At 47.2% G+C, this 14,432-nt stretch overlaps 1 pseudogene; it reads right to left on the bottom strand.

The window, feature by feature from the left end:
- Positions 1-332: 332 nt before the first annotated feature.
- LOC108519127 (serum amyloid A-1 protein-like) lies at positions 333-4,009 on the bottom strand (annotated as a pseudogene).
- Positions 4,010-14,432: the final 10,423 nt, after the last annotated feature.

Genomic DNA, 14,432 nt, shown 5'->3' with positions numbered 1-14,432 from the left:
TTGTGTGCCCTCTCCCTGCTTTGTGTCCCTGCCCTGAGGGCCTCACAGCCAGGTCTCCTGAAAGCAGACTGAAGAGGAAGCTCAGTACTTCTCAGGAAGGTCAGCAGGTCGGAAGTGATTGGGGTCTTTGCCACTCCTGCCCCATTCATTGGCAGCCTGATCAGCCAGCGTGTCCTCCGCACCATGGCCCAGGAGTTTCTGGATACCCTCTCTGGCATTGCTGTAGTCCAGGCAGGCAAGAGGGAGATTAATCACCAGGCCAGTGAGCAACAGCCCACCCTCCCATTCTCCCCGTTCCAGGGGAGGTCTCTGAGAGGAGCCCAGAAAGGCNAGCCAGGTCTCCTGAAAGCAGACTGAAGAGGAAGCTCAGTACTTCTCAGGCAGGCCAGCAGGTCGGAAGTGATTGGGGTCTTTGCCACTCCTGCCCCATTCATTGGCAGCCTGATCAGCCAGCGTGTCCTCCGCACCATGGCCCAGGAGTTTCTGGATACCCTCTCTGGCATTGCTGTAGTCCAGGCAGGCAAGAGGGAGATTAATCACCAGGCCAGTGAGCAACAGCCCACCCTCCCATTCTCCCCGTTCCAGGGGAGGTCTCTGAGAGGAGCCCAGAAAGGCCAAGGAAGGAGGGGTGAAAACACTGACCCTGCCTGGACACTGCCCCACTCAGCCAGGCTGGGCACCCCTAGGCTAGATGAACAGCACCCAGAGGGAGAGGGTGAGGAATCACTTGCTCCTACCATCACTCAGACCCTCACACTGAGCACAGAGGCAGAGAGAGGGCAAGAGGAGGAGGGTCTGCAGCCTCTAACTTCTCTACAAGGAGCTCGCCTCCCTCCTGATTGTCCAAGGCAGGCAAGCTCTGCTCACCCAGCCCTGGCGTCCCAGGAGCTCCAGTTACCTGATCACTTCTGCGGCCCAGGCACCCCAGGTCCCCGTTGGGCAGCATCATAGTTCCCCTAGCATGGAAGTATTTGTCTGAATTTTGTAATTGGCTTCTTTCATGTCAGAGTAGGCTCTCCACATGTCCCGAGCCCCTGGAAAGGAAAGGAAAGGCAGAAGGGACATCAGGAGAACATGAAGACTCCAACAACACCTTAGAGGGGAATGAAAGAAGGACAAATCTTCCACTGACTTCAAGCTTTCAGCCTGCGATCGTAGCAGCCTTGGATACCGTGGGTTGAGAAGCACATTCCTTTATCCTAGTTGGCTTCTCCAGGTCCCCTGGTGAAGAGCCACTGCTATAGAATGAAGCTGTCTGTGATAAGATCCAGGAGTGTATAGGAATGAGGTGGTGACATGAACTACTGATGCTGAGAAAGGTGGCAGACACAGAGCACTTCTGCCGTGACTACTAAAGTATGTATTCTTTTTTTTTAGACGGAGTCTCAGTCTATTGCCCAGGCTGGAGTGCAGTGTGCTATCTCAGCTCACTGCAACCTCCACTTCCCGGGTTCAAGAGATTCTCCTGCCTCAGCCTCCTGAGTAGAAGAGATTACAGGCATGCGCCACCACACCTGGCTAATTTTTGTATTTTTAGTAGAGATGGGGATTTCACCATGTCAGTCAGGCTGGTCTCGAGCTCCTGACCTCGTGATCCCCCGCCTTGACCTCCCAAAGTGCTGGGATTTCAGGCGTGAGCCACTGCACCCGGACCTAAAGTATATATTCTTACAAATGGGATACACGTCATTGTGACCTGAGTCCCAGTGACTGCTAGGAGCATAAAAGTCCCTAAACACTTTCTCAGTAGTCTGTACTAATGCTGTGGGTTGCTTGAGGAAGCAATAGAGCAGTGGTGCTCAGCCTTGGCTGCACTTTCTTTTTTTGTTTTTTTTAGACGGAGTCTCACTCTGTCACCCAGGCTGGAGCACACTGGCGCGATCTAACTCACTACAACCTCTGCTTCCCAGGTTCAAGTGATTCTCCTGCTTCAGCCTCCCGAGTAGCTGGGATTACAGGTGCCTGCCACCACGCCTGGCTACATTTTACTGTTTTTAGTAGAGACAGTGTTTCACCATGTTGGCCAGGCTGCTCAGAAACTCATGACCTCAAGTGATTCATCCACCTTGGCCTCCCAAAGTGCTGGAATTACAGGTGTGAGCCTTGGCTGCACTCGCTAATCACCCAGAGAGAAACTGAAAGTCCCAATGCCCAGGCCACACCCCAGGCCAGTTTCTGCAGACTCTGTTGGGGAGTTGCAGGCATGGGTAGTTCAGGTGATGCCAAGGCGTGCCTGAGATTCATAACCATCAAGCTCTAGGAGCTGGTCAGTGATGCGTCTACCTGGCAAGAGCTCTGACCTCAAGCACAGCTGGGCTCAAACCTCTGCTCTACCACCTGCTGACTGGCAGTAAGTCCCTGGGCATCGGTCTCAGCTGCTCTAAGCCTCAGCTTTCTCACCTTCAAAGAGGGGAAGATGCCTGCCTCACAGAGTCATTCTGAAATTCAATGAGAAAATGCTCTGATCCTTGTGGGAGTTTGATGCACGTCAGTTCCCATCTCCTGTCAAGAAGGCTGGAGAAGGAATGGAAATGGAACAAACCAGGAAGGGAGCCTCTGACAGATCGAGGCTAAAGAGCCCTGTACATTATCCAACTAGGAAATCAGAGGAGGAAGGAGAAAGAAGACAGAAGGGTCAGCAGCCTTAGTCATACTCTTATGAGATTTATGCTGAGGGACATTTTATACCAATTGCAGGCCTTATTTTGCATCTTCTACTCAAAACAAACAGCTCAGCTGCTCCTGGAAAGGATGATTGTTCTTTCTCTGAGTAACTGACTGACTCTCTAAATGTTGAGCAGCTCCCCAGACACCCGGCACATCCTGCACATTGGGCACCACAACCTAAGGCAGCGGCTCATACCTTAACAAAGCACAAAAATACCCCGTGTGCATTGTTACTGGATCTCCTGTCCCTTACGGCTCAGGAGATGTGTTTTTGATACACCTTGCAGCGGCTTCTGAAACGTGATCCATCCGCTGAACACACCGAGAAGCTGCACTACGGGGAAAGAAGATATTCCCAGCACCTCTGAAAGACCTGAGACGGGCAATCCAGCAAACCCTAGTTCATGACAGGCCTTAGCAACACAGACACTAGCAACTCTGTGGTTCAAAAGCAGCCTTCCGAAAGCATCATTTCCCCCATTTGATCAGGTCCAGGATGATGCTTCTCTTCAGAAATCCTGCATACCTTCTGAAGCCTTACCATCATAAGCCTCACCAAGGAAGGAAAACCAGCGTTGGCTGCTGACACCCAGGACCAAGGAGCAGAAAACCAGGCCCGTGAGAAGCTTCATGGTGCTGAAATGAAAGGAGAAGTCAGGCCGTCGCCCACAAGAGTGGCACAGCTTTCCTTGGGACTGATATTCCAACGAGAGCCTGGTTATTTCCACTGGATCTTATTAGAATCTTAGTGACTCATCTAGGAAACCTTGCAGCAGGACCTCACTCAGAGCCAGAAGCCCTTGGTTCTGAACCCATCAGCCCTAAAGCCTGACTGTGTAAGAGGATGCCAACGTGGCATTGATGGAGGAAGGCGGGAGTTACGACCAGACTGTCACTCCCTCAAGTAGCCTGTAATTCCCCACAACGCATTTACAGCGTGTTCCCTCTGCCCAGCACAGAACTCAACATGGGATAAACACAATGTAAGATCACAATTTTTTATTCTTAAAGCTTTTAGCACCTGGTATTCCCAGGTGGTCTCCCATCCAAGTACTACCAGGCCGACCCTGCTTACCTCCCTAGATCAGAGGAGATAAGACACCCTCAGAATGGTATGGCTGTAGGCCCCAGGATAACTAGTTTTTAAAGGAAATGACAATCTTGTTGGGAAAGAGAAAACAGAGTAAGTTTTAAAATCACTCCTTGGCGTGCTTCTCACCTGATCTATGCTGGAGCTGAGCTGCGGGTCCCTGTCTGCCAGGGAGAGGTGGCTGCTATTTATGCTGAGCCTTCCCTGTTGGGCTCTTGGGAGGGAAGAAAAGCTGGATGTGGTCCCTGGGGAAAGTCTCTGCAGGTCATTTCCCCTACAAAACAGTCTGAGACAAGTTCCTGGACGCCAGTGGTTTCTTCATCCCGGGTCATTTATCCCAGTTGTGCAACCTGTGGGAACAAGATAGGTTTGCTGTGCATGGCAGCTGTCAGGGCAGGAGACCAGCTCTGCTCCTCAGCATTGAGGGGGCTGAGGCTGCAGAGTTGAGAGTGGGAGCCCCGTGATGGTGGCACCTGGGCTGCTGGAAGGTGTGGAGGGCAGCTCTTCAGTCAGCTCCTGACTATACTGGTCATTTCCTCAGGATGGGCCCTGCTGGGCCACATGGCAGATGACCCTGACATGAAGTCCCTGTGAGTTCATGTCTAAAGCCTGTAAGTTTTAAAATGGACAGCCTACCCCTGCCACATCTCATGTGTGCCCTGGAAGGCTCCTTCCACCCCTCTGTCTGGATATCCTGAGATTTCTCAGCACAGAAAATCTCTGCTCAGCTGGCCTAGCCAATTTGGAAATGCCTTTTTTAAGGTGGCTCCTGAGCCGAGGGCAATGTAGAGCAGGGCACTTTCTGCTGCTCCTGCCTAGTCCTGGAGCCCCACCTTGGGAGAATGCGAGTGTGGTGCATTAAATTGGCAGCCCAGCTGGGGATGTGCCCGGTTCCCAGGCAGGGAAGGGTGGGAGAGCTCTTGGTCTGCTCTATTATCATGGAGGGATGCAGAGGCCACACAGTTCACTCTCTCATGAGAACATCAACAGGGTCAGATTAGCTCTGCAGAGGCTTGTGGAGGAGCATGGTGGCCAGAGATGGGTCAGTACCAGAGCCCAGCAGGGCTGAGGCCAGGACATGCAGAGAGGCTGGTGGACATAGCAGCAACTCTGGTTTCTTCTTCTCCAGTCCATGTTCATACCCTGAGGGCTAGGCATTTGTAATAACAAACAAACAAAAAATTCAGAAATGGGCCAGGCACAGTGGCATGTGCCTATAGTCCCAGCTACTTGGGGGGCCAAGGCAGGAGGCCTGCTTGAACCCACAAGTTTGAGGCCACATTGGACACATGAGGACAACACAGCAAGATTGTCTTTAAAAAATTTTTTTTAATCTCTGAGAAATGGGTGGGGCGAGGAGGTAAAGGATGGCCAAACACCCCATAAACAGCAAATACGTGGCTCCCGTGTGAACAATGACATTGTAGACTCTGCTCTGACACCTATGCATTGACACCTCCGCCTCTCCCACTACATCCCGCCACCTTAAAACCATTGAGAGTGGTACCTGCTGGAACGGGTATACACACACAGTCACACATCTTTTAGGCAGGGTAGTTGACACCCCCAGGGAGAAAGAGCTCACAGAGAGATGCTAAATATTTCCAACTCGGTAGAGAAAATAATAGTACATCATGATCAACTAGGGTTTATTCCAGGGATTCAAGAAGAGTTTAATATCTGAAAAATCTATCTTTGTAATTCACTGTACCAGTAATCAAAGGAAAGGACTGTACATTTATTTTACTAGATGCAGAAAATGAATTTCATAATTGTCAACATCTATTGATGATAAGGAAAATGTATAACAAAATAAAGAAACCCTTTCTGACTTGAGAAAGGATAAATATCGATATGTTATAGCAACAGTTCTCAAACTGTTTTCCAGGGCACCCTGAGAATCCCTCCTTAGGGAGGCTTTGATATCAAAATTATTTTTAGAATAGTACTAACACACTATTTTCATGTTTCAGTCTCATTTGCTCATGAGTACACACAATGTGATAAGTTCGTCGATATGAGTGCAGATTTCCACATTGTAACTGACTTTTCAGAAGCTACCACTTGTTGAGTTTGGTATAGTATAGAATAGCCACAATTGCCGGGCGCGGTGGCTCACGCCTGTAATCCCAACACTTTGGGAGGCAGAGGCGAGTGGATCATGAGGTCAGGAGATCAAGACTATCCTGGCTAACACGGTGAAATCCCGTCTCTACCAAAAATTAAAAAAAATTAGCCAGGCGTGGTGGTGGGTGCCTGTTGTCCCAGTTACTCGGGAGGCTGAGGCAGGAGAATAGCATGAACCCGGGAGGCAGAGCTTGCAGTGAGTCATGATTGTGCCACCACACTCCAGCCTGGGTGACAGAGCGAGACTCCATCTCAAAAAAAAAAGAAGAATAGCCACAATTATCTAAAAATACAATTAAAATACACTCCCCCTTTTCAACTATATATCTGTGTGAGGCTGACTTTTCTTCATATACTCCAATCTAAATAACATATTAAAACAAACTGGATGATGAATCAGATAGGGAAATCCAGCTATGAAAAAAAATCAGACATGAAAAATTTTCAAGAGGGTAAAACCATAGTACTCCTCTTACTAACTTTTCGGGAAAATGGCTTTTCATAAAATATATTATTTATGTTAACATATAGAAGATTTATAATTTTTTGAAGAATTGATAAATGTTTAAATTTTTTCTTTCTAACATGGTAAATATTGATAAGTAGAGTCCCCATAAATAAAAGTTATTTGGGGTCTTCAATAATTTTTAATAGTGTAATGGGATCCTGAGACCAAAAGGTTTGAGAACCATTGCTCTACAGCAAACATGTGTAATGAAGACACTTCAGGTGCATTCTCAAGAAGACAAAGAGGCCACAGTGGCAGGCGTGGTGGCTCACACTTGTAATCCCAGCACTTAGAGAGGACGAGGCAGGTGAATCATCAGAGGTCAGGAATTCGCGACCAGCCTGGCCAACATGGTGAAACCCTATCTCTTCTGAAAGTACAAAAATTAGTCGGATGTAGTGGCAGGCACCTGTAATCCCAAGTACTCAGGAGGTTGAGGCAGGAGAATCACTTGAACCCGGGAGGTGGAGGTTGCAGTGAGCTGAGATCGTGCCACTGCACTCCAGCCTGGGCAACAGAGTGAGACTCCATCATGTGGGGGGCGCAGAAAAAGGGCCAAGATATCTGGTTGTTACTGCTACTGTTTCACATATCCCTGAAGGACCTGCCCAATGCTTAAGAAACACAAGGAAGGTAAGAGGTGAAAGAGAAGAAATGAAACGATCATCATTTCAAGATGACACCATCTTTTACATAGAAAACCTGTCAGAATCAAATGGCAAACTATTAGAACTACTAACAGAATTTAGTGAGGCTGCTGTATTCATAGAGAAATTTTAAAAATTGATAGCATTTCTCTGCAACAATCCTTAACAGTTACAAAATATAGCAAAAGTAGTACCAAAATATTATCTAGGAAATAACCTCTTATTTAGTCTGTTAAAGGACAAAAAGTGGCAATGTACATCATGTCCACAGAGATTATATTTTAGCTTAGCAAAGATACCAATTCTCTCAAATTTATTTATAAATTAAATGCAATGTGAATCAAAATTTCCCCCTGGAATTTTTTATCTGGAATGCAACAAATTCTTTCTTTCTTTCTTTCTTTCTTTCTTTCTTTCTTTCTTTCTCTCTTTCTCTCTCTCTCTCTCTCTATCTCTCTCTCTCCCTCTCTCTCTCTCTCCCTCTCTCTCTCATCTTTCTTTCTTCCTTCCTTTCTTTCTTTTTCTTTCTTTTTGTTTTAAGGCAAAGTCTGGCTCTGTCACCCAGGCTGCAGTGCAGTGATACAGTCTCAGCTCACTGAAACCTCAACCTCTCCAGCTCAGGTGAACCTCCCACCTCAGCCTGCCGAGTAGCTGGGACTACAGGTGCACACCACCAGGCCTAGATACTTTTTGTATTTACTGTAAATAAACCTGAGTTGGCCTCCCAAAGTGCTGAAATTACAGGTGGGAGCCACCACACCCAGCTAACAAATTAATTCTTTATAATAAATAAGTTATCTAGGAAAAGTTCGGTCAGCCAGGTGCAGTGGTTCACGCCTGTAATCCCAGCACTTTGGGGGGCTGAAGCAGGCGGATCACCTGAGGTTGGGAGTTCAAGACCAGCCTGACCAATCTAGAGAAACCCCGTCTCTACTAAAAATACAAAATTAGCTGGGCGTGGTGGCACATGCCTGTAATCCCAGCTACTTGGGAGGCTGAGGCAGGAGAATCACTTGAACCCAGGGGGCAGAGGTTGCGGTGAGCCGAGATCGCACCATTGCACCCCAGCCTGGGCAACAATAGCGAAACTCCATCTCAAAACAAAAAAGAAAAGTTAAGTCAATGAAAAGTTAAGTCAATTAAAAAAGTAAAAGCTGTGGTGTTATTGTGTGTGTATATATATATATCTTTTCTTTTATTTGAGACCAAGTCTCTTTCTGTTGCCCAGGCTGGAGTGCAGTGGTGTGCTCTCTGCTCACTGCAACCTCTGCAGTGAACTTGAAGCTGGGTTCAAGTGATTCTTGTGCCTCAGCCTGCTGAGTAGCTGGATTACGCGTGCCCGCCACCACACCCGGCTAATTTTTGTAATTTTGTATTTTAGTAGAGATGGGGTTTCACCATGTTGGCCAGGCTGGTCTCAAACTCCTGACCTCAGGTGATCCACCGGCCTCAGCCTCCCAAAGTGCTGGGATTACAGTTGTGAGCCACCGTGCCCAGCCATATATTTTGCTTTTCATCTGCAGCTCCTGGATCCTAACTCCTTGTTATATTGTTGGGCACTGTAGGCCTCATTAACCAGAATCTCTGTCTATTACCTTCTCCTGTCCTTCTTCCACCTGCCCCAAGCAAGACTCTAATTTGATTGTGGGTCAAAAGACCCTCATTCCAGAAAGGGCCTTGCCTCATACCCTGGAGGAAGGAATGCTGCACAGAGAGGCGAACAGACAAGCCTTACTGGGTTTATATCACATGCTTTTTGTCCAATCACATTTCTGCATGGTTGTCAATCATGCCTACGTAATGAAACCTCCATAAGAACCCAAAAGGACAGGGTTCAGAGAGTTTCCAGATAGCTGAACACTATCTGGGGAGTGAACACTTCCTGGAGAGTGGTACACCCAGGGAGACCATGAAAGCTCCACGCCCCTTTCCCCTTACCTCACCCTCCACATCTCTTCATCTGTATCCTTCATAATATCCTTTATAATAAACCAGCAAATGTGTTTCCCTGAGTTATGTGAGTCACTCTAGCAAATTAAATGAACCCAAGAAGGGGGTCATGGGAACCCCAACTTGAAGCCAGTCAGTCAGAAGTTCCAGAGGCCCAGACTTGCAAATGGGGAGAAAGAGGGAGAGGCCCTGGGGACTGAGCCCCCAACCTGTGGGATCTGACACTGTCTCCAGGTAGGTAGTGTTGGAAGGGCATTTGAGGACACTCCTGGTGTCTCCTGCTTGGTGTGTGGGGAGAAAAACCCCACATGTTTGGTTACCGAGATCTTCTGTGTTGATGATCGTTGCTGTTTGAGGGCAGAGGGAAAAAGCAGTTTGAAAGAGTTTTTCCCTGACATGAGTGAAGAGGGGACATGTACTGGTCTCTGAGATGTGGAATCAAGGGATCTGCCGCAAGTGAGGAGACCACTAGGACCCCTGCCACAGTCTTTGGGGCAGAGGATGTCTCGAGGGCAGAAGAAGCGAGAGTTGTTTGCAGTGGCAGTTATGTTCAAAGTGGGTGCCAGGAAAGTAGTGCTGCACAGCTTTGCAGAACCTCCTTACTCCCGGCCTGAATGAAACCATTTCCTATAAAGTGCTAAGTGTAAAGTTTGCCAATGGTGATCCACAGAGAAGTGCGTGTACCCCACCCTACCATCCCACGGGAAATGTCGGAGTGATGTTGGACTGCATCTAAGCAAGGAATGGTTCATGAGATGTGGTGGAGATGCTGAGAGCCCACGGACATCAGATCCTACCCTAACCCTATGTGCCAGGACAAGCCTGTGCCAGGACAAGCCATGCGCATGTGCTTCAGGCCATCAGGTGACAGGAGTGTTGCATGAGGTGTGAAACAGGCACCTGGGAAAGAGGAGTGTGAACAGCAGATGGGACACACTGGGGGCAGTCATAGGAATGAAATGTCCCAGGATGGATGCAGGCAGGCTATGGAGGACTTAGTGAGGACTGCTCTCCAGGTGGGAATTGTGGAGCAGGAGACTGGTTGGAGACTGGAGGTGTTTTAAGTAGGGAAGCCGACTTGCAAAGGTGACCAGGGAAAGCATGCCAGCCAAGGATGAGACATGCACTGGCAAGACTCTCAGACAGCCTGGCTTATCTAAGCAGAATGCCTGAGCCATGCCAAGGGTGCCTCGCAAATTGTATTAATCATGTCCTTTCATTCTGTGTTTTTGGTGCTTGGCATTTGGGCCCTTGCTGACCCTGAGGGACCGTTTCTCTCAGAGCTAGTCAAGTCCTAGAGATAGTAAATGACTCTCCTGGGAGCACGCCCTCCATGTGCAGACCAACCAATCCAGAGTCCACACTCCCACCCACCTCCTTTATCAAGCTCTCACATCCTGGGGCACCATCCACCTGTCCTAATCACTCAAAGACCACGTCCCAAACAACTAGGGACAGCCTCCATGCCCCTGCACCCATTGAAATTATTCATGCTAGCCAATCCTAAACCTGTGTATGCTGCCACACCATTCCTTCCTGCAGAAACACAGTAAGGATTCTTCCTACACCTCCCCTACTTCCTCTGCTCTCTGACTTACCCACTTGCTTCCTGGTACAGTCCCCTGTGACATAGTTCACTCTCTTCTCTTGGGAACTGTGAGTAACAGGCTATCTTCTCAATGGCAGTCATCTCCTGAGCTGTTGGCCTTGCCATACCTAACTAATAATAAAACCTATATTCTAAGGCAAAAAAAAAAAAAAAAAATAGGGTCTCACTCTGTTGCCCAAGCTGGAGTACAGTGGTATAATCATGACTCACTGCAGCCTCAAACTCCTGGGCTCAAGCAGTTCTCTCATCTCAACCTCCCGAGTAGCTGGGACTTCAGGCACACACCACCATGCCTAGCTAGTTTTCTTATTTTTGTGTAGATACAGAGTCTCTTTATGTTGCCAAGGCTGGTCTTGAACTCCTGGGCTCAAGTGACTCTCCTGCCTTGGTCTCCCAAAGTGCTGCAATTACAGGCATAAGCCACCATGCCCAGCTCAGAAATCTTCTTATTAAAAGTATTTCAAGAAGAGAAAGCCAAAAATGTTGAACATATATATATATATATAGAGAGAGAGAGAGAGAGAGAGAGAGAGAGAGAGAGANCCTCTCCTCTCCTCTCCTCTCTCCTCTCCTCTCTTTTCCTCTCCTCTCGTCCCCTCTTCTTTCAAGACAGGGTCTTGCTCTGTTGCCTGGACTGGAGTGCAGTGGGGTGATCATGGCTCACTGCAGCCTCAGCCTCCCAGGTTTAAGTGATCCTTGCATCTCAACCTCCCAAGTAGCTGGGACTACAGTTGTTTGCCAACATGTCTGGGTAATTTTTAAAATTTTTAGTACATTGGGAGTCTCACCATGTTGCCTAGGCTGGTCTCAAATTCCTAACCTGCAGTCCTCTTGCCTTGGCCTCCCAAAGTGCTGAGATTATAGGCATGAGCTACCATGCCCAGCCAGAAGTTCATATCTGATTGCTTCTATTTTTCGGTGAAATAGGAAGCAAACTTGTCAACTGAGAAAAGAATGAACGAGGAGTTGTGGGAAGTTTCAGAAGAGAAGAGAAGTAAAAAGTGGTCATCTAGGAGAGGAAGAATGTGACTGAACTTGAGAAAGGTAGTGGATTGTACGGTAGCTCAAGGTTAACGACCATGAATTGAAAGTGAGACTAGTCATAGCAGTCATACTTTTTTTCTGATCACATTGAGCTGCCAAGGTTCAGACTTTTAGCAAGTGGCAAATTGAATATCACTGTGCAATAAATGCTTGTTGAATTGTATGACTGAATACATGCAAAAGTCAAAGGAGAAGGATTCATTTAAAGATGAGGGAGAGTTACAGGGCACAGGGAGAATGTTAACAGAGAGAGTGACTGACGGTAAAAGATAGGGCACAACATAGACTTTGATGACCAAGAGCTCACAGGGCCACTGGGGACAGGGTTGCCCAGAGTGTAGCAGGAACAGGTCTTCCTCTGAGACAGGAAGGAGAGGAGAGATAACAAGGAAGATGCATTTTGAGACGAAGGACAGAGAACCTGAGGGAAACCAGCAGGCCCTTTCCTTTACCAGTCATAGGACTCATTGCTCTCCACCTGTTTGCATTTCTGAGTTTGACCCAGACTGCACAAAACACAGGGATAGGAACCTTGTCAGCCTTATTGACAGATAACTGTTGTCTCTTTTATACCAAACACAGCACCTCACCTGTAGCAGGTTCTCGGTCACTTTTATCGATTGAAGGAGTCAGTGCATGAGTGAAGTAGAAGTCATCTACAATAGATTGACAGGTTGAAGGTTAAGAAGAATGGAAAAGCTTTGGAACAATGCTTAGTATTAGTCATTTAGAGATGAACATGGACATTGTTAATATGCAATAAAGTCTCAGCCTACTTGAAATGTTTACATTAATTGTCAAAAAACATTCAGAAGGCAAACCCTTATCAGCTCTCTGCTGCTCCCAGAGAGATGTTATTAGGCATCATCTTCTGGGTTACAATGGCTTCTTAACTGACTTCCACATTTCCACCTTTGCCACCAACTAGTCTCTTTTCAATATAGCAGCCAGACTGTTACAACACAAGACAACTTCTATCACTCTCCACTCAAAACTCTCCAGAGGATTCCACTTCCACTCATAGTTGAAGTCAAAGTCCTTATAATGGTTTTCAAACTTTACTCAAACTGTCCTAGCTCGTTCCTCTTGTAACTCATCATCCAATTCTCTCCTCTTGCTCATTTTGCTCCAGCCACACTGGTCTCCAAACTCCCAGGCACATCTTACCCTAGGGGCCTTGGATTAGCTGTTCCTTTCCTCTGGAGCATTCTTTTCCCAGATATTTGCATATCGGGGCTTTGAGGGGGCCATGATCCGAGAATCCAGTATACTGGAAGGTTCAACAATATAGTTATTGTCAATAAGAGTATTGATGGTGAATATGTTGGAAAGAGGGCTGTGAATGAACTGTGAAAATTTTCCATGAAGATGGGAGAGGACTGGAGAGTTTTGTCAACAAATACAATAAAGAGATACTTTGTCTCCAAATATCACTAAGCAGATTGTCTACACAGAAGCTTCTAGTGGGTATTTCTAGGCTGGGAACGGTGGTTCACACCTGTAATCCCAACACTTTTGGAGGCGGAGGCGGAGGATGGGTTAAGGTCAGGAGTTTGAGACCAGTCTGAGTAACATAGTGAGACTCCATTTCTACAAAAAATTAACAGTTAGCTGGGCATGGTGGCACGCTCCTGTTGTCCTCACTACTTGAGAGGCTGAGGTGGGAGGATTACTTGAGCCCAGGAGTTTGAGGTTACAATGAGCTATGATTGCACCATTGCACTCCAGCCTGACAACAGAGCGAGACTCTGTCTCAAAAAAAAAAAAAAAAATGCAGATTGCTAATCCATAATTTTGGAGGTCTTGGTCTCAGTTCAGCGAGTTGGGGGTGATCTTCAGGAATCAGTGTTTGAAAATCTTCCTGTTTGGAAATCACTTATGTAGATAACATTAGTATGACTGGAGAGAAGGTGGTAATGAATTTATCAGGGACTTCAAAGAGGACACATCACGGAGAACTGGGGGTGCAGAATAGAGAAATGGTCATGGAGAGCAAAGAGGACGAGGACTCCTCTTTCCCATTCTGTTGTCTAGGAGGAATTGCAGGAGGCATACCCAGTGGGTAAAGATGAGAATAAAGTGAAATCAACACGGGAAAGACAGGTTTCAGGTTTTTATAATGGGAAGGAAACAGGCGGAGATAAAGGGGCATCCTCACCGCAGACCCTTCTTTTGAGGAACTCACTGGAAGGTAGTGGAAGAAGGGTGGGCAGACTGTAGGGAGAGGTGAGGCTGACTCTGACTCTTAGGGAAATTAGTTGATGTGACGTGAAAGCAGGGAGATAAGAAGGGTAAAGGATATGGCGGTTGAGCGTGCTGGTTAGTAACAGCAGATTGGGATTCTTTATTGCTTTCGGGCTCAGTTTGGGGTGCTGTGCTGTGGGGGGCTGATACTTATGAGCCAGTGGAACTACTCCCCAAAGGTCAAGTGGACTAAAATAAGAACAGTGAGGATGACTTTCTGATCTTCTCCCAACTGTGCTGAACTCCTGAAGAGAATGAAAGTTAGCAGAAGTTCTGGAGAGAATGAAGGGACAAGGGAGGAGGGGAAGGAAACAGTGGCCAGTGAAGGTAGAAAAGGAGTACTCTTAGCACATGCTTAATCTGAGGACATTTATCAGCAAGAAACTAATTGTTTTTTCTTTTTTTTTTTATTATACTTTAAGTTCTAGGGTACATGTGCATAACGTGCAGGTTTGTTACATATGTATACTTGTGCCATGTTGGTGTGCTGCACCCATCAACTCGTCAGCACCCATCAATTCATCATTTATATCATGTATAACTCCC

The sequence above is a fragment of the Rhinopithecus bieti genome, unplaced genomic scaffold (genome assembly GCF_001698545.2).
Source record: "Rhinopithecus bieti isolate Rb0 unplaced genomic scaffold, ASM169854v2 scaffold_2350, whole genome shotgun sequence".
In the NCBI taxonomy this organism is placed as follows: Eukaryota; Metazoa; Chordata; class Mammalia; order Primates; family Cercopithecidae; genus Rhinopithecus; species Rhinopithecus bieti.
Note: the sequence above shows the minus strand (reverse complement) of the source record. Positions and strands in the feature narration are given on the sequence as shown.